Below are 26,028 nucleotides of genomic sequence, written 5' to 3'. Positions count from 1 at the left end.
TATAAGGGAGGGGGGGTATGGTATGGAAATTTCTGTTTGCGAAAGCCCACAGCAATTACTAGCATTCTTAGATAGTTGGGTTTTCATTTACTTTTTTATTTAATAAGGACACAGTCATTCCTATGCTGTGGTGCCACATATTTTTATTCATTGGTAGCCAAATTAGTGATTATTTTTCTTATCAGTGCTCAACAGGATGTTTGATTTGCTCCACCTCCAATTTAGAAGTTAAACAAATTACAGACTTTCCAAGTTTTCATAGATGACTTATTAAAGGCATAGCTAAAAATACTTAATAACTAACTGAAAACTAATTCTCTTCAGTTTGACTACTAGGACTATATTTCTGTAAAACTTCTCATATAATGCAAGAAGGAAAAAAATAAGAACTGATTGTATATTTTTAAAAAATAGATTAAAGTATTTCAATTGAAAAATAGATATTTGGATTGTAATTCTGATAGAAAATTTGTGTAAATTGTTATGGCTGTAATACTTACTATGAATAAAATACAATAAACATAAGTCTTAACTGCAAACATATTTAAAGATTTAAGGGAGGGGTTTTGATATGTTCTTCCTCCTGGAGGAGGCAACACAGCCCACTCCATTATCCTTTTGATATGTTCTTCCTCCTGGAGAAGGAACTGACAACCCATTCCATTATTCTTGCCTGGGAAATCCCATGGACAGAGGAGCCTGGCGGTCTACAGTCCATGGGGATTGCAAAGAGTCAGAAACAACTGAGTGAGTAACACTTTGGTATGTTAAGAAACATTTCAATATATTGAACAACCATTTCATTTGAAAGTGTAGGGTACTTTTTACTGGTGGTTTGGAATTAAAAACTCTAGAAGTCTTCATCAGCATTTGACTAAATAACTCCTTTTTGGCATAGTTTATACTTAGGGTTTTCTTTAATCAGATGTATTAGTAATAGTGCATTCTATTTTATATGTATGGGCTTCCCTTGTGGCTCAGCTGGTAAAGAATCCGCCTGCAGTGCAGGAGAACTAGGTTCGATGCCTGGGTTGGGAAGATCCCCTGGAGAAGGAAAAGGCTACTCACTCCAGTATTCTGGCCTGGATGATTCCATGGACTATACAGTCCATGGGTTTGCAAAATGAATTAATTGGATATATATTTAGAAATAATATAGCTTAATTTGATATTTTCATCCTAATACTGCTATAGTGACTTTTGATTAATACTGTTCATCACAGCCTTTTTGTTTTTTTAACCAAAGCATTTGTGTTTGTTTGAAATCTATAATAGATGGCCTCTGTTGAGAGCTTTGTCTTAATGTGTGTGTGTGTGTGTGTGTGTGTGTGTGTGTGTGTGTGTGAGTTGCTCAGTCATGTCCAACTGTGCAACCTCATGGACTGTAGTCTGCCAGGCTCCTCTGCCCATGGAATTCTCCAGGCAAGAATACTGGAGTCGGTTGTCATTCTCTTTTCCAGAGGATCTTACCCAGGGATTGAACCTGAGTCTCCCACACTGTAGGCAGATTCTTTACCATCTGAGCCACCTGGAAAGCCCATGTCTATGGGTGGGGCAAAAAGTTCATTCAGATTTTTCCATACTATCTTATGGAAAAATCCGAATGACTATCTTATGGAAAAATCCGAATGAACTTTTTTGGTCAGACTAATATTTTTTTGTCATGTTTGGGTTATTGACATAATCAAATTTCTATGGGTACTGTATTTCTGACAAAGGAAGATTTCAAGAATTTTGAATAAACTTTCTGAGCAAAAATGATAACAGCTATTTCATGTTTCTAAAAAGTAAAATGAACTTGCTCAGTCATGAGCCTTGTCTTAATGTGTGTGTGTGTGTGTGTGTGTGTGTGTGTGTGTGTGTGTGTGTGAGTTGCTTAGTCATGTCCAACTCTTTGCAACCCCATGGACTGTAGCCTATTAGGCACCTCTGTCCATGGGATTTTCCAGGCAAGAGTACTGGCGTGGGTTGCCATTTCCTTCTCTAGGGGATCTTCCCAATCCAGGGATCGAACCCAGGCCTCCCCCCTTGCAGGCAGACGCTTTACCCTCTGAGCCACCAGGAAAGCCACCATGTTCCTAAGTCATAGAATATCAATGCTCGCCTTCACTTTTAAGTTTCAATTAAAATGTAGAAATTGAAGTGTTGTTAATACACAAATGTAGGAAACTTTTAGATTTCTTCAAGTGTTTGTTTTCATAAAATGGAATTTACTATCTGAATTTGTCCTGGTTAAATATTAGTGTACATATACTTACTGTATTTTGTGCAAGAACAGTAATTAAAACACGTATGAGGTGTGAGATTACTTTACCTTTATGTACATCTGCTGCCCCTTCCATCTCGTGGTGCATATTCATATAGAGACTTACGGATTTAATGAAAAACCTAAAGTTCTGTGATATAGGGTGGACTTCTTGGACTTTCCAGGTGACACCAGTGGTAAAGAATCCATCTGCAAATACAGGAGATGTAAGAGACACTGCTTCAATCCCTAGGTTGGGAAGATCCCTTGGAGGAGAAAATGGCAACCCACTCCAGTATTCTTGCCTGGAAAATCCCATGGAAAGAGGAGCGTGGTGGGCTGTAGTCTTTGGGGTCACAAAGAGTCGAACACGATGGAGCCTGCATGCACTCTATGCTTGTGCTTCTTAAAAACATATAAGCAAACAAACAAAAAATAATCTTAATATGTTACATTAACTTTTCTTGATTATAGATTTAATTCTAGTTCTATAAGTTAAGAGATACCTCAAAATGGTAGATATTGGCTGTGCAATGAATTTAGTCCATCTTTCAGTTGCCTGGATTAGCAACATTTTTAAGGTACCATTTTGACAAGACAGAAGGTATAAACAGTGTATTGATGATATTCTCATCATCTCAAGGAGAAAATGTCAGAATTCCCCTGAGTCACCAAACAAAGCCACTGTGATAGAAATGATCCCTCTTCTCACCTCTCCTCCTCATTATTCCCCCTGTCCCACCAAGCTTGCTGGTAAGTGTGACTAAGACTTTTTTCACAGTCACAGATCAGAGATTAAAAGAGTAATCTATATTATTGTTTCCAGTGAGATTGTAATAGTGACGCTGTAATTGTCGTCTGTTAGGAAGCCTCATTTACTGTTTAATGCGCTTGAGAGTCAAAGTATCATCACTTAAGGTTAGGCTTTTGATGCATGCCAATTAATATTTTTTTCATTCCTTTCCTATTATTAATAGGGTAGCAAGTATGGGGTTCTCATTTGTCATAGATCTGCTATGTGCCGAGTCTCATACCGAGTGCTTTGTTGATACTTTCCCATATTCTGCATGCCAGACCTGTGAGGCAGGGTATGTTATCCCTATTGGATAGGTAAAGGACCTGTGTTTTAGAAAAGAGAAAATAATGTACTGAAGATCACATACTGACATGTATTGAAGTGAGTTGGACTGACCCCATCCGAATTGTTGGGAATCACTTTAAGCTTTCTAAGTGTTTTATCTTTCCCTAAGGTCTGTCTGCTGATTGAAAACTAGAATCTGCACTATATTAATTTGTCAGGCAGCTAAAAAGAAAAAAATTCTATTTATGTAATTTATGAAATGTTTTAGATTGGGACTTTATAGCAGACTATCTGTTAATAAGATCATTATACTCAGGAAATTAATTGACATTTTTATTATACTATAGGATGTATCAGAAAATTGGCTAAAACCTCTAACTTTTTTTTAATAACAGGATTACTCGCTGTCAGGCAAAAATAAAAAGAGTGCTCCTCAGTGTTGATCTTTTTGTTTTTCTTTGCTTCCTTGATTATTTAAAATATTTATCATTTAGGTACATCTTTCAAATTCAGTGTTTTCAGATTTTTAATGTATAAAACACATGACGAAATGAAATGATCTCTAAAGTTCTTAAAACCTCAGAACTTTGTGAGACTGTGGCCACTCAACAGCCTGACAGGGCAATATCAGCACTATAATACTCTTCTGCCTCCCTTTTCTTTTCTGCTTCTGGTTGTTATTCATTGGGATATTTTTGAGACAGCAGGTGTATACTAAGGTAAAAAGTACATTTTTACTGCTATTCACTAGAAAAACAAAGGTAGATAAATAGAGCATTTATTTCCCGATTTATATATCCTTTTTAAAATGTAACTTAAAAAAAATAGGTAAAGTAAGATTAAAAAACGAACACCAACCACTTTCCTTTGTAGTTAAAATTGAGTGCTTCTGTTTTGAGGATTTGATATATATAATTCTAATGGAAATGAAGCTTATACACTGAGCTTCATTATCTCAGAGCATTTGGTATAGCAGACAAGGTTGTATTAAACACCTTCATGGTAATAAGATGTATCAGTGAGAAGGGATACAAATGCAGATAGTGTGTTCTTCCCTGCCTGGTGATTAGCACATATATTATCTCTCCAGTCTGAGTTATGTACTGAAGAGAAATCCTAGATAGTGTTGGAGGAGAAATAAATTGGAAAACATTCTTGTTTCTCCTGAAGCTGAGCTTCACATCATAACTTAATTATTTGTGTCTCAGATGTTGGGATTTTCTCAAATGTCAGTGATTCAATTAGCCGATACTTATTGATTCCTGACCCCTTCTTTAGTACAATGCTGGATGCTGTAGCTTGAAGCAGTATAGAGTATTGTCATCAGCAAGATGGCTTGTCTTCTTGAGGAGACGGCAGACACACACAGAATAATTAAAGAATAGACAAATGGATGAAAGCAGCTACCATTCACTCGATATTTCCTTTGTGCTTGTCTCAAAGTTCAGTGTTTCATGTATATAATGGGAACTAAAATGCATCTTCTTGTCCATACCTGAAGGCTCAATTCCCTTTGGTTTCAAATCAGAGAGAAGCATATATTCAATATCACAAAGTATTTAAAATAGTATGCATGCATTCACTGAAGACTCCCGCAGGTTTATGTGTGAGTGTATGTGTGTGTGTATGTTTCAGTGTTTGTGTGTATGATGTATATCATGATAAGTGGAAAAATTGCTTTTAAAACTATCTCTTTATATGGCTCCTCAAAGGTCCCCATCACTAATTTTGGCTCTAATTTTGTATATTTCTGAAAAATATATTCTTTATATTGGCTTTATATTTAGAGACCTACCTTTCAACCCCCATTCTTCTACATTCAGGGTCATTGTTTTCTGTTCCCCAGATAACTTTCTGTCCTTTATTAAATAAAAAATATAGTTTCTCTAGATTAATTAAAAAAATTTCCCCTCTATTGTCCTTGTCCGCAGGGGTATGATAAAAACTGAGGAATATAAACAGAAGTCCTCCTTAGAAATGAGGGATGGTTGAAGAGAGTGGAAGAAAGACTGACAATAATAGTTTTATTTTGCTGAGGCTGACTGCATTTCTTCTACACTGTGGTGTATCAACTCGTGTTTTACAATATGTTGGTAAACACAAATCTCCTGTTGGTAGAAAATTCAGGATAAGGAACCTGATGTAGGTTGAGTTTAATTTTGAGAGATGTGTGTGATTTCTTTGGCTGAGTGGTGATGTGAGGGTTTCTGAGAGAGGGAGAAACATCAATGGATGCAAAGAGGATGACGACATAAGAGAAATGATCCCCCTGGTTACTGCTGCTGATCAGAATATAATTGTTGACTTGTTTACAACAAAGAATCAGTGTGAAGGACTTGAGCTTTTGGGGAGGAATGGTGAGAAGAGTGATGAAGTATTTTTGATATAAGAAGCCAAAGCATAGAAATTTGTTGTTTTTTCAGATATTTCTATGCAATATCTGAAACATTAAAAGGGATAAATCAGTTCCATGTATAAGTCCCCAAATTGCTATAATTCAGGTGGTGTTATCCCTATTTTGCAGATAATAAGCCCAATTCTTTATAAGGGGAAGCAAGTTGTGAAAATCACTTAACTTTCAAGCCATAGAGCCAGGATTTGAACCAAGTTTGATCTCGCTTTGGAGTTCATTCTTTTAACTGTATGCTTAAAAATAAAGACAACATTGGAGATGTTGCTTAAGCCGTCCTGTTTATTTCAACTAAACTTGGGAGAAATAATAACTTTGTCCTTACGTATTTTGTTAAGCAGCTACAAATGCAAGCAACTCTTTCACATAATTTATGAAATGTTTTTGGATAAAGCATGTAATAGTTGAATTTCTATTTAAAATTTTTATTTCAAAGGATTTGTTAATAGAAGTTTTATCATACTATAGAAGTAGCCTATATGAAATACCTTTTTGTGTAAATTAGGTCTTCTATTTCTTTATTGTATTGTATTATTTAAATGTTAGAAAACCTTGTATTCTTTTCATTAATGATAATATCTATTGATTTAAAAAAATGTTTTATCTAGACATATGTCATCTGTCTTACTGTATTGTTCAGATATCCAAAACAATGTTCCTTAGAAAGATAGGGGACGTTTTCCTGCATTTCTGAGTTTAAAAGGAGTATTTATGAATTTTTACCAATCAAAAAATGATGATTGATGTATGTTTTGTTAGCTGTTCTTTTGAAGATAGGAAAGATTTCTTCTAATTAAGAGATTTCTTGTTTGAAAATTTGCTAGAATGAACTTGTTAAAAAGATGATCTTTTTAAAGTTTTCTTTGAAATTATAACAACTTTTTCCTGTGATTTTACCATTTAAATTTTGTTCTCAATTTGAATTTTCTGCTTTAAGTGGGAATACATTTATAATTTATAATACATTTTAATACAATTTATAATACCCTGTTCTACAGTCAGCACGTTGCTACTCAAGGGTGAAGAGGTGATGTTGGGAAAGAGAATATAACTACATGATGGCCTTTTTTTTCTTGATGTAACTGCATTAAGTTTTAATATAGAGATAAGTAGCCAGTCAGTGGTTATACTTCTTAAATTAGTTTTGTAGGCAATCAGAATTGACTATCTTCTCCATTCACAATTTTATATAGATTTGGTTTTGGAGCTTCTGGCAAATTGGTATAGGCATGAATGGAAAACTTTACCTTAGTAACAAGTCAGAACTATCTTCATTTACTAATCATTCATTATTTAATTTATACTTTCATATAACTTTCACTGTTACGTAGATAATTAGACTTACCTCTAAGATCCCTGGCTTGGGAAGATCCCCTGGAGATGAAAATGGGTACCCACTCCAGTATTACTGCCTGGAGAATTCCATGGACAGAAGGGCCTGGTGAGTTACAGTCTAGGAGGTCGCGAAGAGTTGAACAGGACTGAGAAACTAACACTTTTACCTTTTTCACCTCTAAGATACTCAATTGGTGAAGATAACTAAGGACAAAAGACTCCTGCTACCTAGGAATGCAAATATGATTATACAATCAAGTTCACAGCCAATAAACCTAGATTTCCTAGCCACTGAAGCCTATATTACCATTCTAGTTGAACTTCAAATTATATACAAGCTTCCTGGCACCAACTTGAAAAGGAAATATATAATTAGTTATTTAGTTTTAACTACTTTCAGAGAAAGCAAAGCCTTCCCTAGTATTAGATTCTAAAGCTGAAGGCAAAGAGGAAGCCATGTACCTAAAGTGATGGTTCTCATTTTATGGACATGACTCTGTGTACCTTTTAAAAAATGTTTTTCTTTGGAAAAAGAAAGTATGTATTTTCCTCCAAGAAAATGAATTCAGCTTTGTACACAGCTTTGGTCCAGTGCGCGTCTTCTACTTGTTTTCTCACTGTGCAGTTGTCTGTATTGTAAATGACAAGTCTTTTTTGAGGATGAGTATTATTAAATGAGCTAGGCATTGCGTCTCAACCTACAGTCTATAGGTACTTTGTCTGAGTCCTATAGAAGTTTAAAAATTTCTATGTTTTTTGAGTCTAAAATTAATACTCTACACATTTAAGATAATGTGGGTAATTAAGAAATAATTCAAAGGCATTATTTGCATTTGTGTTCATGTTGTAGCTTTGTTAAAGAAAAGTACAAATTGCACCTTGGTTTAGGGCACAAATGAAGGTTTTAACAGCAGTTCACATAGGGAAAAGTTCACATGGAAACCTTTAGCTACTGTGTGGCAGAAAATAAATGTATAAGATTGAGAAATTGTAGTAAACTGGACATTTTATTAGCTTGAAAAAAGTTCATTAACAGTAAATATAGTAAATAATCAGAAAAGAAATGTTCATAAACAACTTTAAGTTTTTGCTATTATTGTATTTTGGGACACACTATTAAATTATTGGCCCAACAAAAGCATGAATCAGTGGCTAAATATCACTATCAAAGAAAAATAACAATGATGTATTAATACTGACTCAAATGGTGTTTCATTTTGATCAAAATCAAAAGAAGAATCAAATCCAAAGTGAAATATAATTATACAATACAGTATATATGTTTTCACATAGTGTTCACTGTATAATATTTGCAGTATTGATTCTGAAAAACATAATTTATGACATTAAATTAGTATTAATTTAAATTTTATTGATTTTTACATTTGTTTGTGTGGATAAGAGTATGATAAACTCTTGTTATAATAAGGTAATACTCAGAGATTATCTGTGCATAATGTAAATTAACACTGAGGTCCATGAGAAAGTTTTCCTTTTTAAAGATTTGTATTTTCTTGAGTTTGAGAAACACTGAATCAGGTTATTTCTAAACTGTTTCCTGCCCATAGGGGCTTAACAAATCATGCTTTCTTGCATATTTAAATTGGTTAAAGTAAAAGTCATAATGCTTACTCAGTTGCTGGGTCTGCTAGAATGAGGGGATTCCTTATGTGACTGACATACTGAGACTGGTGCTTGAAATAAATGTTTATCAACAGAGTAAGTCTTGAAACCCTATCTGGTTGCCATGTTTACGTTATGAGCCATATGGGTTTACTCTGACAGTTCAGACCGATGAACTCTTAGCTATTTTTACCGGTTTGATAGAGAACCAAGAAATAGTTTATGTTTAGTTGGAATGACTTATTTTAGGAGGAAATTCTAGCCACTGGAGACTTTTTACCCTTCTTGTAGGTCATCCAAACAAATCTGTTTAGTTGGTCTGAGAATTAGATTCCTCAGGCATCTGCATCTCTCCTTTGCTCACCTCCTTAACAGTCAACATCTCTCACCATCACCCTTTTTATCTCGTTTTGTATTGGATGGCAAAATTTTGGATTTTGTATTGTTGGGGTAGTAATTCTGAATTTTGGATTTCTTCCTACATATGATGCTGAGGAAGTGAAAAGGTGGGTGGAACCACTCTTTCCATTACTACCTTAAAGAACTTGATCATGAAGTCAATTTCTATCTGTAAAAGGAGAATCAGAGACCCTGTGGTTGGACTTAGTGCCCCCTGTAGAGGGAAGTCCTGAACCTCCCCCCTACCCCAACCCAAGGCCAAGATTGATGTCAGAGTGAATTTCTTCATTCAGCAAATGTCACTGCAGCTAGTTTGTCCATGAAGTTGTTTGAGTGTCATTTATTTTTTTTTCATGTTTTCAGGTATAGAAGGACATTTACGTGCTTTTCTGTGTTCCAGGAAGCAATTTTAGGCCAAAACTACTGTGGAGAAGATAGTCACAGTAGTCTTTCAATCAGCATTAGTTCCAATTTTTCCTCTCTGATACATCTGTCTGTTTTCAGTATCTTGTCAATTTTTTCTTCCCCAGAACACATTGTCTTTTAAATTGAATGCTTCTCAGGATAAATATATAGCACACTCAACTGGGAATTTTGGTTTTGTATTTGAAAAAAATAAATCAGGAGACAGCTGTTCAGATTCGGAGATATGCTTAGTGAAGGTCAAGAGGTGAATATACTCGAGATACCCAAACTAGTCATGTGTGCTTGTGAGTGCAAGATTAAGTAGCTTTCATCCAGCTGTAGACAGAGTCTTTTGTGAGATCTTGGAAATCACCCAAATTATTAATTGCTATTGAAATAATACTTCAATAAAAGATAGTAAAAACATTTGGAGTTATCAGAGATAGCCAAGTAAGTTAAAAGTTTAGAGTGAATTTCTTCAAAAGTATTTCTTTCAGTATTAGGGATAGAATGGTGTGCAGTCAGATTGTTATGTTCCATGTTCCATAATAATATATGGTGTGACGTTAACTTGATTAAATTTAATCTGTAGTACCATATTTATAAACTATTTTAGATTTTGTTGAAAAGTTTATGAAAAGCAAAAAACACAGTAAGGTTATGGAATTTGTTTCAGTTCTGTTCAGTTCAGTTCAGTTCAGTCGCTCAGTTGTGTCTGACTCTTTGTGACCCCATGAATTGCAGCATGCCAGGCCTCCCTGTCCATCGCCAACTCCTGGAGTTCACTCAAACTCATGTCCATTGAGTTGGTGATGCCATCCAGCCATCTTATCCTCTGTCATCCCCTTCTCCTCCTGCCCTCAATCCCTCCCAGCATCAGAGTCTTTTCCAATGAGTCAGCTCTTCACATGAGGTGGCCAAAGTATTGGAGTTTCAGCTTTAGCATCAGTCCTTCCAAAGAACACCCAGGACTGATCTCCTTTAGGATGGACTGGTTGGATCTCCTTGCAGTCCAAGGGACTCTCAAGAGTCTTCTCCAACACCACAGTTCAAAAGCATCAATTCTTCAGTGCTCAGCTTTCTTCACAGTCCAACTCTCACATCCATACATGACCACTGGAAAAACCATAGCCTTGACTTAGATGGACTTTTGTTGACAAAGTAATGTCTCTGCTTTTTAATATGCTGTCTAGGTTGGTCAAAACTTTCTTTCCAAGGAGTAAGTATCTTTAATTTCATGGCTGCAATCACCATCTGTAAAATATATGTGAAGATGATTCACAAATGTGTTTATAATAAGGTAAGCTCTTTTCTCTAAGATACAGAATCATATATCCAATAACCTACTTGATGTCCTCTCTGGTATGTTTCAATAAAATTAATGCCCCTTCTTCCTTAGGTGATATTTATTATTCTTTTTGGCAGTCTTTCCTATATTTGGTGAATTTCTTACCTTATAAGCTCTCATGACTTCAGAAAGAAGTCCAATACCTTTAACCCATCCTTGTAGCCAGGATATTGATAGGTGACCAAATCTCCACCTCAGACCACCTAAACGAAGTTTGAGTAGGAAGCCATTGGGTGCAGAAAGAAGACATCATGAGGATTTCTTTCTGCCAAGAGTTGAAGCATAGACATCCATGGTCAGCAAAATATAGGACTCAGCCTGGGTTCTGGGAAGAGTGTTTGTACTCAGTGATGGGTCTCCACTGACATTTTGGTTATTGTTTGGGCTTTCTAGTTTTCTTTTTAAATATGTTTCTTTTTTGTTGAAAATGATGTAGTAGCTTCTGTTGTTTACAATAAAAAACTTGAACTGAACTTTCCTCCCAAATTGATCTCTTTCCAGTGTGCCAAGACTCAGGAAATTGTACCACTGTCTATTTGGGTATATGAGCAAGAAACATAGTGGTACATTCTGGACCCTTGTCTATTATTCACTTCTGTTTCTCATTCACATTAGTTCTTGTTGATTTTTTACCTCGTGTAGGTTTTAGATGATTGCTTCATATTATCTTTGTCATCTGCTATCATAATTAAATACAGAATTCTCTATGAGAATGCTGTTACTATTTCCTAACTGGTCTACACACGGTAGCCAAAGTGATTTTCCACATTTAAATCTGATTTAAGATAGCAATTTCTGCTTCCCCCAGCTTAATGCTTTTCTGTGTGTCTATAAACCATGAAGATAAAGACAAAGGTCCTTATTTTGTTTACAAGACCATCTTGGTCTGTTCACGTCCTTTATCTCTGCTTCATCTCCCCCATTTTCTCCAAGCAATTTAAATAATTTAAGTTATGTGTTACCTTTGTAAACTGAATTTCTAATCCACTTTGATGACAGTATAATATATAGACTAAAGAAGATGGATTTAGTATTAGATTTGGGTTGATTTCTGAGCAAGCTACTTTTTTAAACCCCACATTCTTCTGTATCATATTAAGCACTTACATATTTGATATCTTTCTCACTAGAATGTTGGATGAATTAAATAAGATATCTTTTTTTTACTGTTTTACTGTTTTTTGCTGTTTTCCATTAGTGACTTTCCACTTAGCCTTCACCATCAATTCCATTAAATATGTTATCTGCTCCTTGTAGATCACTATGCCTAATCATAGCAGTAGCCCCTAAGACGTTTACTTTTTTGAGCTTGGAAGATTCTATGCCTTACAAACTCAAAGGTAGGAAAAGTAAAATTTGTAACTCACCTAAAAAGGTATATGATCAATCATAGGAATTCCTAGAGAAGGTAGAAATTAGGCTTTCAGGGGAGAAAAGGAGACCACAAGTCTTTCAAGCAAAAAGGAGGGGTAGAACAAGACAAAAAATACATTATCTATCATTATGAATTGTGAACTATGAGTTCATGCTGATGATTCCCTGCAAATAACACATTGCAATGTTTATATGAACTATACTCGTGAGGATTCTGGGTAGCAGATAAAATGGATGGTATTATCTGTGTCTGTGCATACACTTGGTTGTATTTAGTGGATGTGTATCACCATGATTAGAGTGGTCACTTCCAGTTCATGGTACTTGTAGAGTTTTGTCACTACTTGTAGGACTATTTAAAAAGCAATTCCTTGTTAAAAAAAGTTAGGGAAACAGTTCCTAGGGAAATATTTGATAATATTATAGTTAGAAGGAAAAAAAAAATGTTGGAGACATAACCCTGCTTCTGGTTATTCCCAAGGGAGAAAACCTTGATCCTATAATGTGTGCTTAAGGTGTTTACACTTATCTTACGAATGTTACTGAAATCCTAAAGTACATCTCAATAGTAGATAGAGTCAAAAATTTGAAGTTACTCAAAGCTCCCCCTTCCCTTCTCCATATTCTCCCTTTTGTGGGGAGGGTGTGTGGGTTGGGAAACACCTGTGCTTGATTGTTGGTCAGAGTTCCCACTGCTGCTTGTTTTTTGTCTGAAACTATTTTCTATTTTAGCTTCTACAGTACATCCCAGAGGGAAGCTTTAAAAAGTTAGTGTGGGAACAGAAATGCAACAATTTCTCAATGTTTGTGTTCACTCATTGAGCCTTAAGTTAGCATTTACGAAAACAAAGTTCAATCCTTAGCTGCTCTCTGGACAGCAAGAGCCCTGTTGGAATGGAGGCCATTTGCACACTTGTATCATCCAGTTTTTCTGGATATATTTAAAAGAAATGTTTTATTGGAGGAATATCCTTGGGTGATTGTATTTGCTAAGAGGAAGTTGAATAAATTGTCCACAGTCAGAGGAGTATTTGCACATTCTTTCTTTCCTCACCAGTGGTTGATGTGGTAGTTCACAATTGACCAGGTTTATGTTTTGGTGGTTTCTTTTCTTTATTCTTTTTTTTTTTTTTATTTACTGTTTTTTTTGTTTGATTGTTTTTAAATATCAGCTGGATTGGCAGCATTGGAGAGATGGATTAGTTTATCTTAGAAAACATTATTATGCTTTATTCTAGTATTGGGAACCACTAATTCCACTAGAGCTATCAAAATTAATGTAGGCTCAGAAGACTTCCAAGGGGGCTTGGATTTTTTAAAAAATTATATCATGTCCTTTAAGCAACAGTCTTAACATTTGAAGTGATGATATCATTCTCTTTTGCTTTTATGTTTCCTAGGACTTTAGTTTCTTTTGTCATATTTGGATGGTTTATGAAGATACCTGGGGAGACAGAAAATAAACATGACCCCATTTTATTTTCCACGTGTTTCCCTCTTTTCTTTTGTCTTCCCAAATTTTGCATTTAAAGTGGAGGCACTTGTTTCTTCTCTTTTTTTCATTTTGCTTGGACCCTCTATTTCTCCATACTCAATTTCTCATTTTTCTCTCATGGTTTGTGTTCTCATTCTCTTTTGCCCCACCCTCTCCCCTCATCACTTTGTTTGTATTCTAAGGCAGGCACTGTTTTCAGAAACAAGCAGATAGATTTTTGATTTAAATAATATTTTGTAAGTAAAAAAGTTAAAATACATTTTTACTTTGATAGTTCCCATTTCTGTAATCCCTATAACAGTCCTCTCAAATAGTAATTTATTATATCTATGACATTTATTTTTCTGGGACTGATTTTCATCAGTTAAGTGGTAGAGGAGAGGTGGGTGGTAACAGCGCCAGGCTGCAGAATCAGGTCTTTGACTTCAGAGCATGAATTTTTTTTTTTTTTCCATTTCATAGATAGGAACATGATTTCCTTGGGATGAGAGTGGAATAAGTCTTATTCCTTTTTTTCAAATCTTTTATAAAGTGTCTCCTATTGTGATTTAGAACTTTGAAAGTGAACATTGCTCAGTCGTGTCCAACTCTTTGTGACCCTATGGACTGTGCAGGCCATGGAATTCTCCAGGCCAGAATACTGGAGTGGGTAGCTAGTCCCTTTGCCAGGGGATCTTCCCAGCCCAGGGGTTGAACCCAGGTCTCCCACATTGCAGGCAGATTCTTTACCACCTGAGCCACCATGGAAGCCCAAGAACACTGGAGTGGGTAGCCTATCCCTTCTCCAGCAGATCTTCCTAACGCAGAATCGAACTCGGAATCCTGCATGGCAGGCGGATTCTTTACCAACTCAGCTGCCAGGGAAATTTAGAACTTTAGAATTTAATAAAGGAAGCAACTTGGAACTCTTGTAGGCTGATTATCCTTGAACCTGTGAACTCAGATGAGAAATCTCACTCAACCTGAGTTCTTCTCTAATTGCTCGTCTCTTGCCATTTGCTTATTCAGGAGTAGTTGCTAACTCTTGTTACTAATTTTGAGTCACAGTAAAGCCTTATTCTCCTGACATATGGCATATTAAAAATTTTAAATAGATTTTTGGTACCCTTAGGCACATAGTGACTACTGAGTAGAGTACTTTGTCTTTGGGAATATCCATTAATATGGAAATAAATAAACACTGCACACTCATTCTGGACTAACCTTAAGTTCTGGTCTTTCATTATTAACAGAATTAAGGTATATCCAGACAACAGGCTGAAATTGCTAATATGATATTTAGGCAGTTTCCAGAGACTTCTACCTTCTCATATCTTTCAGTGTTCTTTCTAGTCTCAGTTCCTTTGAGAAGGAAAGTGATGATGACAAAATTGGGTCTAGAATGAAGACTCTGTTGCCTTTTGGGGTAAATGCAGCCCTGATTATTCTCTCTGAAGTTGCTTTTCATTTTAGCAGCTGCTTCTCAAAACATGTCAGTACCACATAATACAGAAGCTCCACAGCTTGGAGAGCCATGGCGGGAGTGCCAGAATTTCAGAAACTGGAGAAATCTTCCAGCATGTGTGTGTGCACGCTCAGTTATGTTCAACAGTTTGCGACCCCAGGAACTGCAGCCTGCCAGTCTCCTCTGTCCTTGGAATTCTCCAGGCAAGAATATCGGAGTGGGTTGCCATTCCCTTCTCCAGGGGAATCTTCCTGACCTAGGATTTGAACCTGTCTCCCGAGTCTCCTGCATTGGTGGGCAGATTCTCTACCATTGTGCTACCTGGGAAGCCTAGTCTTAGTACAAGAAATCTTAAACTTATTTATCCTTTTATAACTGTCGCTAAGGTTAGGTGTGTATATGTGTTTCCAGTGTGTATTTACCAGATTTTAAAGATAATAAGAGTGAAAGGGGAAGATTAGAAAGAAATAGGAAGGTGAGAGCTTGGAAGGAGGATTGATTCACAGGGGATAAAAAGGGTTAGGTAGAGTTGTGAAGGGAAGGGCTGAGAAAGGTTTGGCTGTCTCTGTATTGGAAGTTTTTAGGTTTACTACTCATTAACATTATCTCATTTTTAACCTTTGAAAATGTTCTTTCATACATTTTCCAGTATGATTCTCTAAACTATTTAACAGAGAAAGGAATGAGTATGACTGAAGGATCTGCCTAATCAGTGTGGTTTAGCACATCATAGACACAGTCTCATTTGGTCCTGACAGCATACCCTAAGGGCTTTAGGCGTTTCAAGATGAAGAAACCAAGACAGAGAAAGGTTTAATTATTTGCCCAAGCTAGAGAGTTGAAGAGATGGGTGATAGTGGGTAGGGAAAACTGGCATCCTAAAAAATCCTGATGAGAAAAGTGCAGCAGGTTGTAAAATTTGCCTGCCTTTAAGAGGGGGGTAGGTGATAATTAATTCACACTTTTAATAGTAGGTTGCCCAGATTTTCTGTATAATAGAGATGAAAATAAAAATTCAAGTGGTCAAAGTAAGGGCCAGTTGGGTTCATGCTTTTGCTTTCCAAGATGTTGTAGGGGAAGGAGATTAAACTGTAGTACAGTGTTTGGCCCAGTTTCTAGATCTTAATGTGTGGCAGGTAAACTTCCTGAGGTGACTAGTCTCCCAAGAAGGAAAAATGTTGTGCTCATGTCATCTGAAATCTTCGTACAGTTCTGTGTTTTATGAGCATGTTAGATGCTGTTCTTGAAGATAAAATGCATTTTATTTTCAAATGTAAGATGGCTACCTAGAACAAATACAAAGCCCTTACTCAGGAATTAAGAGAAATTTTGTTCCTGCAGAATGTGGATAAAAAAGTTCAGACAATGAAACAGACAGAGCTTCCCCGGTGGTTCAGACGGTAAAGAATCCACCTGCAATATGGGAGACCTGGGTTTGGTCACTGGGTTGGGAAGATCCCCTGGAGGAGGGCATGACAACCCACTCCAGTATTTTTGCCTGGAGAATCCCCATGGACAGAGGAGCCTGGCGGGCACAATCTCTGGGTTCGCAAAGAGTTGGACGTGACAGAGTGACTAAGCACACACACACACAAAGTTGTTGGACTAGAATCCTGTGAAGTTGCACGTTCAGTTCTTTTGTGTTGGAGCTTGGGGGACAAATGTAATTTTTAAAAATGTGTGCCTCATTCTGTCTTTTAGAAACAAACTTAGTGGAAGGCATTATCTTAAGTAATAGAATAGGGGGAAGGAATAGTTAGGGATTTGGGGATCGACATGTACACTCTACTGTATTTAAAATGGATAGCCAGCAAGGTTCTACAGTATAGCTCATGGAACTCTGCTCAATGTTATGGCACCATGAGAGGAAGGGGATTTTGGGGAGAATGGATACATGTATATGTATGGCTGAGTCCCTTCACTGTTCACCTGAAACTATCACAACATTGCTGATCGACTATGTATCAATACAAAATAAAAGTTTTAAAAAAAGAAATAATAGAAGTTAGATAGATGTTTGAAGAAAATAATAACAGACTGCAACAAAAGTGAGGGCACATCTGTCAGCCTTACCAAAATCATGGGATCTCTGGAGGGAAATGTCAGTATTGAAAACATTGTTTTGTTTTTAAGAACATTGTTTAAAGTTAATTCAGATTTACTGTTTTTCTCTCTTCTTCTTGTCTCTGGGAAAACAGTACTGCTATAACTTTTGAAATTCTTCATTTTTTTGCTTGCTTTTTTTTCCTCCTTCTTCTTTTTTTTCTCTTTAGTTGAGTTCACTAAGAGTTTACCTGTGCAGAATTCGTCTGTTAAGTGCTAGGAGGAAAAAGAGGTTTCTGATCTTGAAAAGACTGCATGAGAGCTGGGGAGGTGTTCTGATCGATATGGTACATTTGGTATGTAAGAGAGCATTATGGAAGTGCTGCAGACATGTGAGCAGAAAGCACAAATAGGCAGTTGCCAGGTGACATAAAAACTTTCCATTCCGTGCTGAAGGCTCCTGACATTGTTCTAGAGTTTTGAATGAACAAGATAAAGTATGATTTTTCTGTGTGTGTGGAGTTTTTCAATCAGACAAACAAAGTGGATTCGGTAAATGGCAAGGGCTATGAAGGCAAAAGAATGGCATATTAGAAGGAATCTTGGAAGGAACTACTTTCTTAACAGACCAGGGAATGCTTCACTGATAGGTGGTATTTGAGCTGAGACCTGAACGATAAAAATAAGCCAGTTGAGGAGAGAGTATTCCAGGCAGAGGAAAACCTGGTGTAAAAACACTGATAACAGACATAAACTTGGATGTTTAAAAGGCAGAAGTCTGCTGTAGCTGGAGCTTGCTGAGGATGAGAAGGTAGGAGATAATGTGAGAGAGGAAGGCAGGGGCCAGGTTGTATTGAAGCTGATGGGTTCGAGTGAAGTGTTTGGGTTTAATTCTCACTACATTGTGGAGATGAGAAAAGATGAATTGTTTTGGGAGAATCTGGCTGCCTGTAGAAAACTGTTGTAGGACTGCGAATGTGGAATTCATGAAACCTGTTAGGAGTCTATTCTAGTTGTGCTCCTGAGAAATGATAGGAGCTGGATGAACCAGCTAAGATGAAGAAATGTTGGATGGATTGAGGAGACAGTTTGGAGGCAATACAGATTGTTAGTACAAGAGGAAAGTGAGGGAAAGATCAGCCTGCTTTCTAGGTTCTTAGTTTTAGGAACTTGCTATATTACGTTGCCACCTAATCAGATGAAGCAAAATGGGATGAGGAGAAGAAGCTTGATTAAAGGAAATGAGAAGATGAAAAATATTGTGAAAAGCAAGACATTGCCTTCAGTTTAGTAATGGCAACATAAATGCTTAGGGATATTAATCTTAAACAACACAGGAAAAAAAAAATCATTCCAGATGGATTGGGACCCAAATTGTGATTTCAGTTGTCACTGTTCCCTTTCTTGTGGTCCTGATTATGGCTTCTGAAGCTGGCTGGGCAGGAAACTGTATTAGTGTTCAGCGTTTTTAGTTTTTTCACATCAACAGTTTCTGGCATGTTTTTTGTTTCTACTGGGAAAACCTCACTCAATGCCAAGAACTAACTGTTTTGCACAGTGTGTTGGTGCTTTGGTAGCTTTTGATAACTATTCAGAATGGTCTTCAGAACCCACAAAATGCTTTTCTTATTAAGATAGAACATTACTTAGACTTTGGACTTGGACTAGAACTATACAGTTGGCTCTTCCTGGGTCTGTTCTTCTCAGCCTCTGTAATCACATGAGCCAGTTCTTTCCAATAAACCTTTTTTGTGTGTGTGTGAGTGTGTGTGTGTATCTATTTGTTTCTCTCATGAACCTTGATTAATATACCCTTTATATTTATACTGGTGTAAAAATATTCAGCTTTTTGAATTTTTATTCTCCAGACATCCAACATCTCAGTAAAGACTTTTGTTTCGTAGAGAATGTCTATATACCATGCAGCAACTGAATGAGTAGATTCAGTATAAATATGTACACTGATAAGGTTCTCATTATAGCATGGAGTTGAAAGGAATTATGCATGTTAAAATATAATGATTCTTCACATGTACTCCAGGGACTGCTGGGGGTTCCTAAGACCATGTCAGAGCATCTGTAAGGTCAAAACTACTGTCATAATGACACTGTTTTTCTTCTCATTTTCTCATGAGTGTATGGTATAATTTCTCAGAGGCTACATGATATTTGATATTACAACAGATTGAATGAAGAAGATATCTTCTGTTAAGTCATACATTAAAGAGATTTGCAAAAATGTGCCGCCTTTTATACCATTTTTTTGGCAAAATGTAATTTTTCATAAAAATATTTTATTTGGGTTAATATATAATGGATTTATTATTGTTAATATTAACTGATTTAACAATTTTTTTGAAATTTCTTAGTTTGAATTTCTAGTATGGTCAGTATTGCTAGAACTCACAGGAACAAAGGCTCTTTGATATTCTCAATATTTTTAAGACTGGAAAAGGGATCCTAAGACTAACATGTTTAAGAACCATTGCTCTAATAGAAGGTTTTATATATATAGTCAAGAGTGACTCTGATCAAAATGTTAAGTGTGTACTTCCAAACATTATACTCTTTTCATCAAATGATTCTGTTTGGAAGCAATATAAATCAGTTCCAACTGTTTGCTTTATTTTTGTTGTTGTTCTGAGGTTTTCTGATAATTTATCTCACATATAAGTAGAGTTGGTACACTCTCAACAGTTATATTTTAAGAGCTAGTCCCTTTGTCTCCTCATTCATTCAGTCATTCAGACTAGTATTCATTGATTTTCTATATGCTAGGTCCTTGTTAGATGTTTTATCAGTTCATTGCTGAGCAGTGCTAAAGTATCCTTTATTATCTGCTCTTTAAGAGTGTAGCCTGACTCTTTAAGCATTTCTCCTTTGAAACTAGCACAGTGTTAGCTTTGTCAGTAGAGGGCCCCGAGGGGGCATTTTAGTGGAAAGGAGCTTTTAACTCTTGATGGAGCTGTGTTTCTATTTTTGTTTCTTCTTGCTGGGCCCACAGGGCTAAAAGTTTCCCAGTGCTTGCAGTGTCTCAGAGAGCTTGCAGCCCCAGTGCTGGCTGGTGACTGCCTTTCTGTGGCTCTCCCCAGCATTCACAGAGCTCACCCCAAACCTGCTGTGTGCAAGTATTTCCTGCTTGCCAGCAGTTGTGGAACAGCTCTAGCCTGAGTGACTCAGCCAAGTCTTCACCACCCAGTGGGCTACAACCACATCTTCTAAGCGAGTCTGATTTTCAGCAGTCTCTCTCCCTGTTCCACATTTTTTGTTCCTTGGGTATTGTGGTTATCCTTTAGAGTTCTCTTTATACCTTTAAAATCTCTATACTCTTGGATGAAATGATTGGATGGCATCGTCGACTCAATGGACATGAGTTTGAGCAAACTCCAGAAGATAGTAAAGGACAAGGAAACCTGGTATACTGCAATTCATGGGGTCGCAAAGAGTCGGATATGACTGAGCAACTGATCAACAACATTACCCTCTTATAGTTAATAATTCTTTATATTATACTTTTGCTGTTATGTTTTTTTGTGTGGATTTTCTCTTTTGACTGGACCCTTGAATGGATCATGTACTTTCTAAGAGAATATTATTACTCTTTTGCAGGATATAAATGTTCCTATGTAAATTATTTAAGATTTGTGTAAAGGCAGTGTATAATTAAGGGATAGAACAAGACAGGCTGATACTGTATATCAAAGGCAGGGAAAGGTCAGGGCGGGCTGGGGCTGAAGAAGAATAGTATAATGATTGACTAGGGGCTAAGATGAGGGGAGGCTTTCTTATAAAAGACGGAACCCGTTCTGGAGGAAGAAACTGGCGTGATATGTGGGGAGAACAGTGAGTACTCTGTCAGGTTGGTGAAGCTGGTTTGTGAAGAGAAGTAGTGAAAGGTAATGTAGATGTAGTACTTTGGGCAAGATCATGGAACATGGTTAGTACTAAGCAGAGAAATGGAAATTTCTCTTTGCTTACTTACAGGAAAATACAATGGATTTCGAATAAGACCTGACTTAATGAAAATATTGTTAGTGTTCAGAAAGAAAGATATATATATATATAAATATAAATGAAGGAAGTTTAGGATGAAGTGTAGAAACCTATTTATCATTCATTATTTTCTTAGCAGTTAATCCTATTTTCTCTGTTACTATGTTTTTTCCTAGAAGTATAGCATAAAGATAAATTTTTCATTAATACAGGAAATTTGTAGGACATTGTTTATCTAGATTTTGGACTGTGGTGTTTATGAATATGGAATTTGTTTTCTTTGGCTTTCTAAGTAAAAGCTGCTAAGTACTTGCAGCCTCTGTTTTTTAATGAATTGAAGTAGATAAGAAGGTCCTAGTTTTTGTATTTTTTTTTGAAAGCCAAGAAGCTGTTAATCTGTGGGATAAAAATAGGATTAATTTTTAAAGGGCAACAAAACAAAACAAAACAAATGCCGTGTTTATTTCCTAAGTATTTATCATTATCCATTTGATGGTCCTCATGTAAGATGGCATTCATATAGTCTTTCTTTCTTTAAAGTACAAATCTATTGCATGCCTACTGTAGAACATTCAGTGAATATGTGTGAATGAAAATAAAACAGAAGACAAAGTACAGCACCCCCCTGCCCCAATAATACAGTTGACATTTTCTATGCATTTTTGTTTTCTTTCAATTGTATCTACATGTTTATGTGTTCATATATGAATACACCCACTCACTATACCAATGCTTTTATTTAATATAAATATATATTTTCATAAGTGAGTATAATATTTTATAACCTGTGTATTTTACCTAGCATATTCTATTTTCCATTAAAAGTTTTTAATAATATCATTTTTAATGACTGCATAAGTATTCATCAAACTTTTGTCATAATTTTACAAATTGCCTGTTATTAGAATTTTAAATACTTTTTCTTTTCCTTATTTTAATGAGGAAAATGAGAATTTTTTTTAAGCCTTTATCCCTGTACATACACGTGATTATGTAGTGTACCTTCCTAGATTTGAAATTGCCAGAGCAGAAGGCATGAAACTTTTGAAAGATTTTTGATTCTCATTGGCAAATTGCTTTCCAGAAAGGCTATACTTTTTAAAAGTTTTAATTATAAGGATTTATGTTTTCTTCCTCTGTCTTAAATGATATATTTGAGAACTCTGTTGCTCAAGAGACTGTAAGGAATATTTGTAAGGCCACACTGAAGAATTCACGTTTATTAGAAATTAGTACATTATATCTATGTGCACACAGATGTTTCATTATTAAGCCTTGAGATAGCTAAATTACAGCTGAATAGAACTAAACTCATTGGAAATCTGAGGGATTAGTTAGCTGATAACTAAACAATAGTAAATATGCTTAAATTATAACGTGAAGAATGAGGAAGTGCATATTACAGACTTTGTTGATTCTATGTGTTGGTAGCCAGTTATTCTGGGAGACTGTGGAAGTAAGTTTTAGAAGTTGATAAGAATAGCATAGTATTCTCTATGTTTGGGATGATGGAAGGGAATCTTGTGTCAAACAGGCAGCTACCTCTATGGTCCCTACAGGGTAAATTGCCACTATATGAAGTCAGATGGCAGAAGGATTTAGATGGCTTTTTGATGCTACTGCTTGTTTCCTCCTTTTGAAAACTGTGAAATAAATGCATGATATTCCATCAGTTCAGTTCAGTTCGGTCGCTCCGTCGTGTCCGACTCTTTGCGACCCATGAACTGCAGCACACCAGGCCTCCCTGTCCATCACCAACTCCCGGAGTTCACTCAGATTCACATCCATTGAGTCAGTGATGCCATCCAGCCATCTCATCCTCTGTCGTCCCCTTCTCCTCCTGCCCCCAATCCCTCCCAACAGCAGAGTCTTTTCCAATGAGTCAACTCTTCGCATGAGGTGGCCAAAGTACTGGAGCTTCAGCTTTAGCATTATCCCTTCCAAAGAAATCCCAGGGTTGATCTCCTTCAGAATGGACTGGTTGGATCTCCTTGCAGTTTAAGGGACTCTCAAGAGTCTTCTCCAATACCACAGTTCAAAAGCATCAATTCTTTGGCGCTCAGTCTTCTTCACAGTCCAGCTCTCACATCCATGCATGACTACTGGAAAAACCATAGCCTTGACTAGACAGACATTAGTTGGCAAAGTAATGTCTCTGCTTTTGAATATGCTATCTAGGTTCTTCATAAATTTCCTTCCAAGGAGTAAGCGTCTTTTAATTTCATGGCTGCAATCACCATGTGCAGTGATTTTGGAGCCCCCCAAAATAAAGTCTGACACTGTTTCCACTATTTCCCCATCTATTTGCCATGAAGTGACGGGACCAGATGCCATGATCTTCATTTTTTGAATGTTGAGCTTGAAGCCAACTTTTTCACTCTCCTCTTTCACTTTCATCAAGAGGCTTTTTAGCTCCTCTTCACTTTCTGCCATAAGGGTGGTGTCATCTGCATATCTGAGGTTATTGATATTTCTCCCGGCAATCTTGATTCCAGCTTGTGTTTCTTTCAGTCCAGCATTTCTCATGATGTACTCTTCATAGAAGTTAAATAAGCAGGGTGACAATATACAGCCTTGACGTACTCCTTTTCCTATTTGGAAGCAGTCTGTTGTTCCATGTCCAGTTCTAACTGTTGCTTCCTGGCCTGCATACAGATTTCTCAAGATGCAGGCCAGGTGGTCTGGTATTCCATAGCACTCCGAAAATGTAGCAATAGTCTGGCTACATTGACAGAAGTTCATTTAGCAGAAACATTTTATAAAAATGAAATATCAACACTTCTAAAACTTTATTTAGCTTGCATTGAATATCCTTGAAATGCTGAAACAATTTGGCAAGGTTTTATTTTGTGACTTCTAATGATCAAATTGGAATTCCTACAAATTAATATACTTTGGTTATCCCATTTTCTTAATAAGAAAATTATTGTAGCTTAAAAGTGCAACTGGCTGTAAATGGCTAAATGGTCCTAATGATAAATATCATACTATATAAATAAAATGTGAGACAAAACATTTTATTTCAAAGTTTATTTCATAATGGAAGAAATAATTATTTGAAAGCCTATAAGTCATTTAGAGAGCACTATTTGAAAATTGACAGAAGTCATAATTGATGCAGACTTGTAAAAATAATTTAAATCCACTAATGCCATAATGTGTCACTGAAAAAATAGTGATAGCCGTGGAGAAATAAGTCACTATGTTTGTGAAGAAGCTGAGGCCCAATAACACTAAGTCACTTATGTAGGATCTCAGATCTGGTCCTTCTTAAAAGCCATAATTGATCTGTTCTGCTGTAGTGAATCTGAAAGACATCTTTGTAGTTCAGCCATGGACTGTAAAATGTGAGTATAACCAAGAACAGAAGCATTCTGCTTCTATAAATTGGTTTGTGATCCAGAATATCTTATTTGAAAGAAAAGGACTTAATTTCTTCAAAACATACAAGGATAGTTTATTCTATGAATGTGCAATCTGTGAAAATCGGGAGCAGGGGAAGAAGAGAAACTAAAAGAATTTCAGGTTACAAGAGAAGAGGAGAACTAAGAAAAATTAAGGGAAAGTAATGTCAGCGATGATCACTATAGTAAACTTATTCTGTCCTTGGCTTAAATAACTAATAGTATTATCACTTGAAATCTTCACTAAAGTTCTCAACCATATAATACCCATTGACCAGAAATTGGTCAGACTTGAAATCTTGAAATTTTTATTTCTTCAATAGTTGAAGCCCTCCTATGTGCTATGATTTGAACTTGTAAATTGAGGGTTAATTGAGCTGGGTTGACGCGTAGTCAATGAGTGGTTAGTGTGCCATGGAAACAGTTACTATGTTTAAAGGAGGAGACACAGAGGGTTGATTAATTCTTCAGGTTTGTCAAGAAGAGAGGTCAAAGTGTAACCCTTTTAACACTGGGTTCTGTAACACTACATATAATACATTTGGGGGGAGTGTTAAAATTATACCCTAGGGAAAAATATTTTACAATAAAATTTGTGTTCTACCTTAAGTGTGATAAATGGGTATCATTACTTGAAATGTAAATATTTACATTTTTGTAATATATGTCTTTGTTAACATCCACAGGGACATGAGAAAAACTAGATTTTTTTTTTTAAAGCTCCTTGGACTAGTATCAGCAGTTAATGTTCAAATCCCTGTATGACTTTGCTTGCCACACAAAGAGTGTGTGTTTGAGGGTGGGAGTATGAGGAACTGGGAGGTTGAGATTCTTTATATTCTTTTCCTCCTCCTGTTAGATTTTCAAATGAATATTTATTAAGCCAAAGGTAGTGGAGTAGATTAGTGATTTCAAACCAGGTATCTGGCAGCTCTATAAGACTGTAGAGACTATTGCAGATTCAAGGACAATAGGAGTGGTGATCAGCTGTCAGCTTAGCGGAAGAGGCTCCAAGTCGGTGAATCTGCTTTGTGTCAGATTCTCAGTTCTAGAAATTTTGGCATTTTACACTTCAGTCCTCACAGTTACCCTGCAAAGTATCCTTATTCCTTGAGCAAGTCCAGAATTCTTAGTACATTGCAGAAGGTCACACAGCTTGCTTACATGATGATCTTGGAATCTGAGATCAGAAATTGATTCCAGTGCCTATACTCATAGCCCCTCTCTGTGTTAAAATTATGGATGGGGAAAGAATAATACACTCCTTCTGTAAATCAGGCCAATAATACATTTCTTTGGTTGTTTGCTGAAAGACCTTTGTTTAGCAAGAGTAGAGATAATTTAGGGTGGGAATCTGGTTTGAACCTGGCTCTGCATGATCTGTTTGACTTTAAGTTACTAATTGTGCCTCAGTTTCCTAATCTGTAAA

General features: G+C 36.3%; 1 protein-coding gene across 10 annotated transcripts in view; it reads left to right on the top strand.

Moving 5' to 3' along the window:
* PTPRK (protein tyrosine phosphatase, receptor type K) overlaps positions 1–26,028 on the top strand; it is a 618,081-nt gene that overhangs the window by 203,175 nt on the left and 388,878 nt on the right. The window lies entirely within an intron of this gene.

This window comes from Capra hircus, chromosome 9 (genome assembly GCF_001704415.2).
Source record: "Capra hircus breed San Clemente chromosome 9, ASM170441v1, whole genome shotgun sequence".
Taxonomy (NCBI): domain Eukaryota; kingdom Metazoa; phylum Chordata; class Mammalia; order Artiodactyla; family Bovidae; genus Capra; species Capra hircus.
Note: the sequence above shows the minus strand (reverse complement) of the source record. Positions and strands in the feature narration are given on the sequence as shown.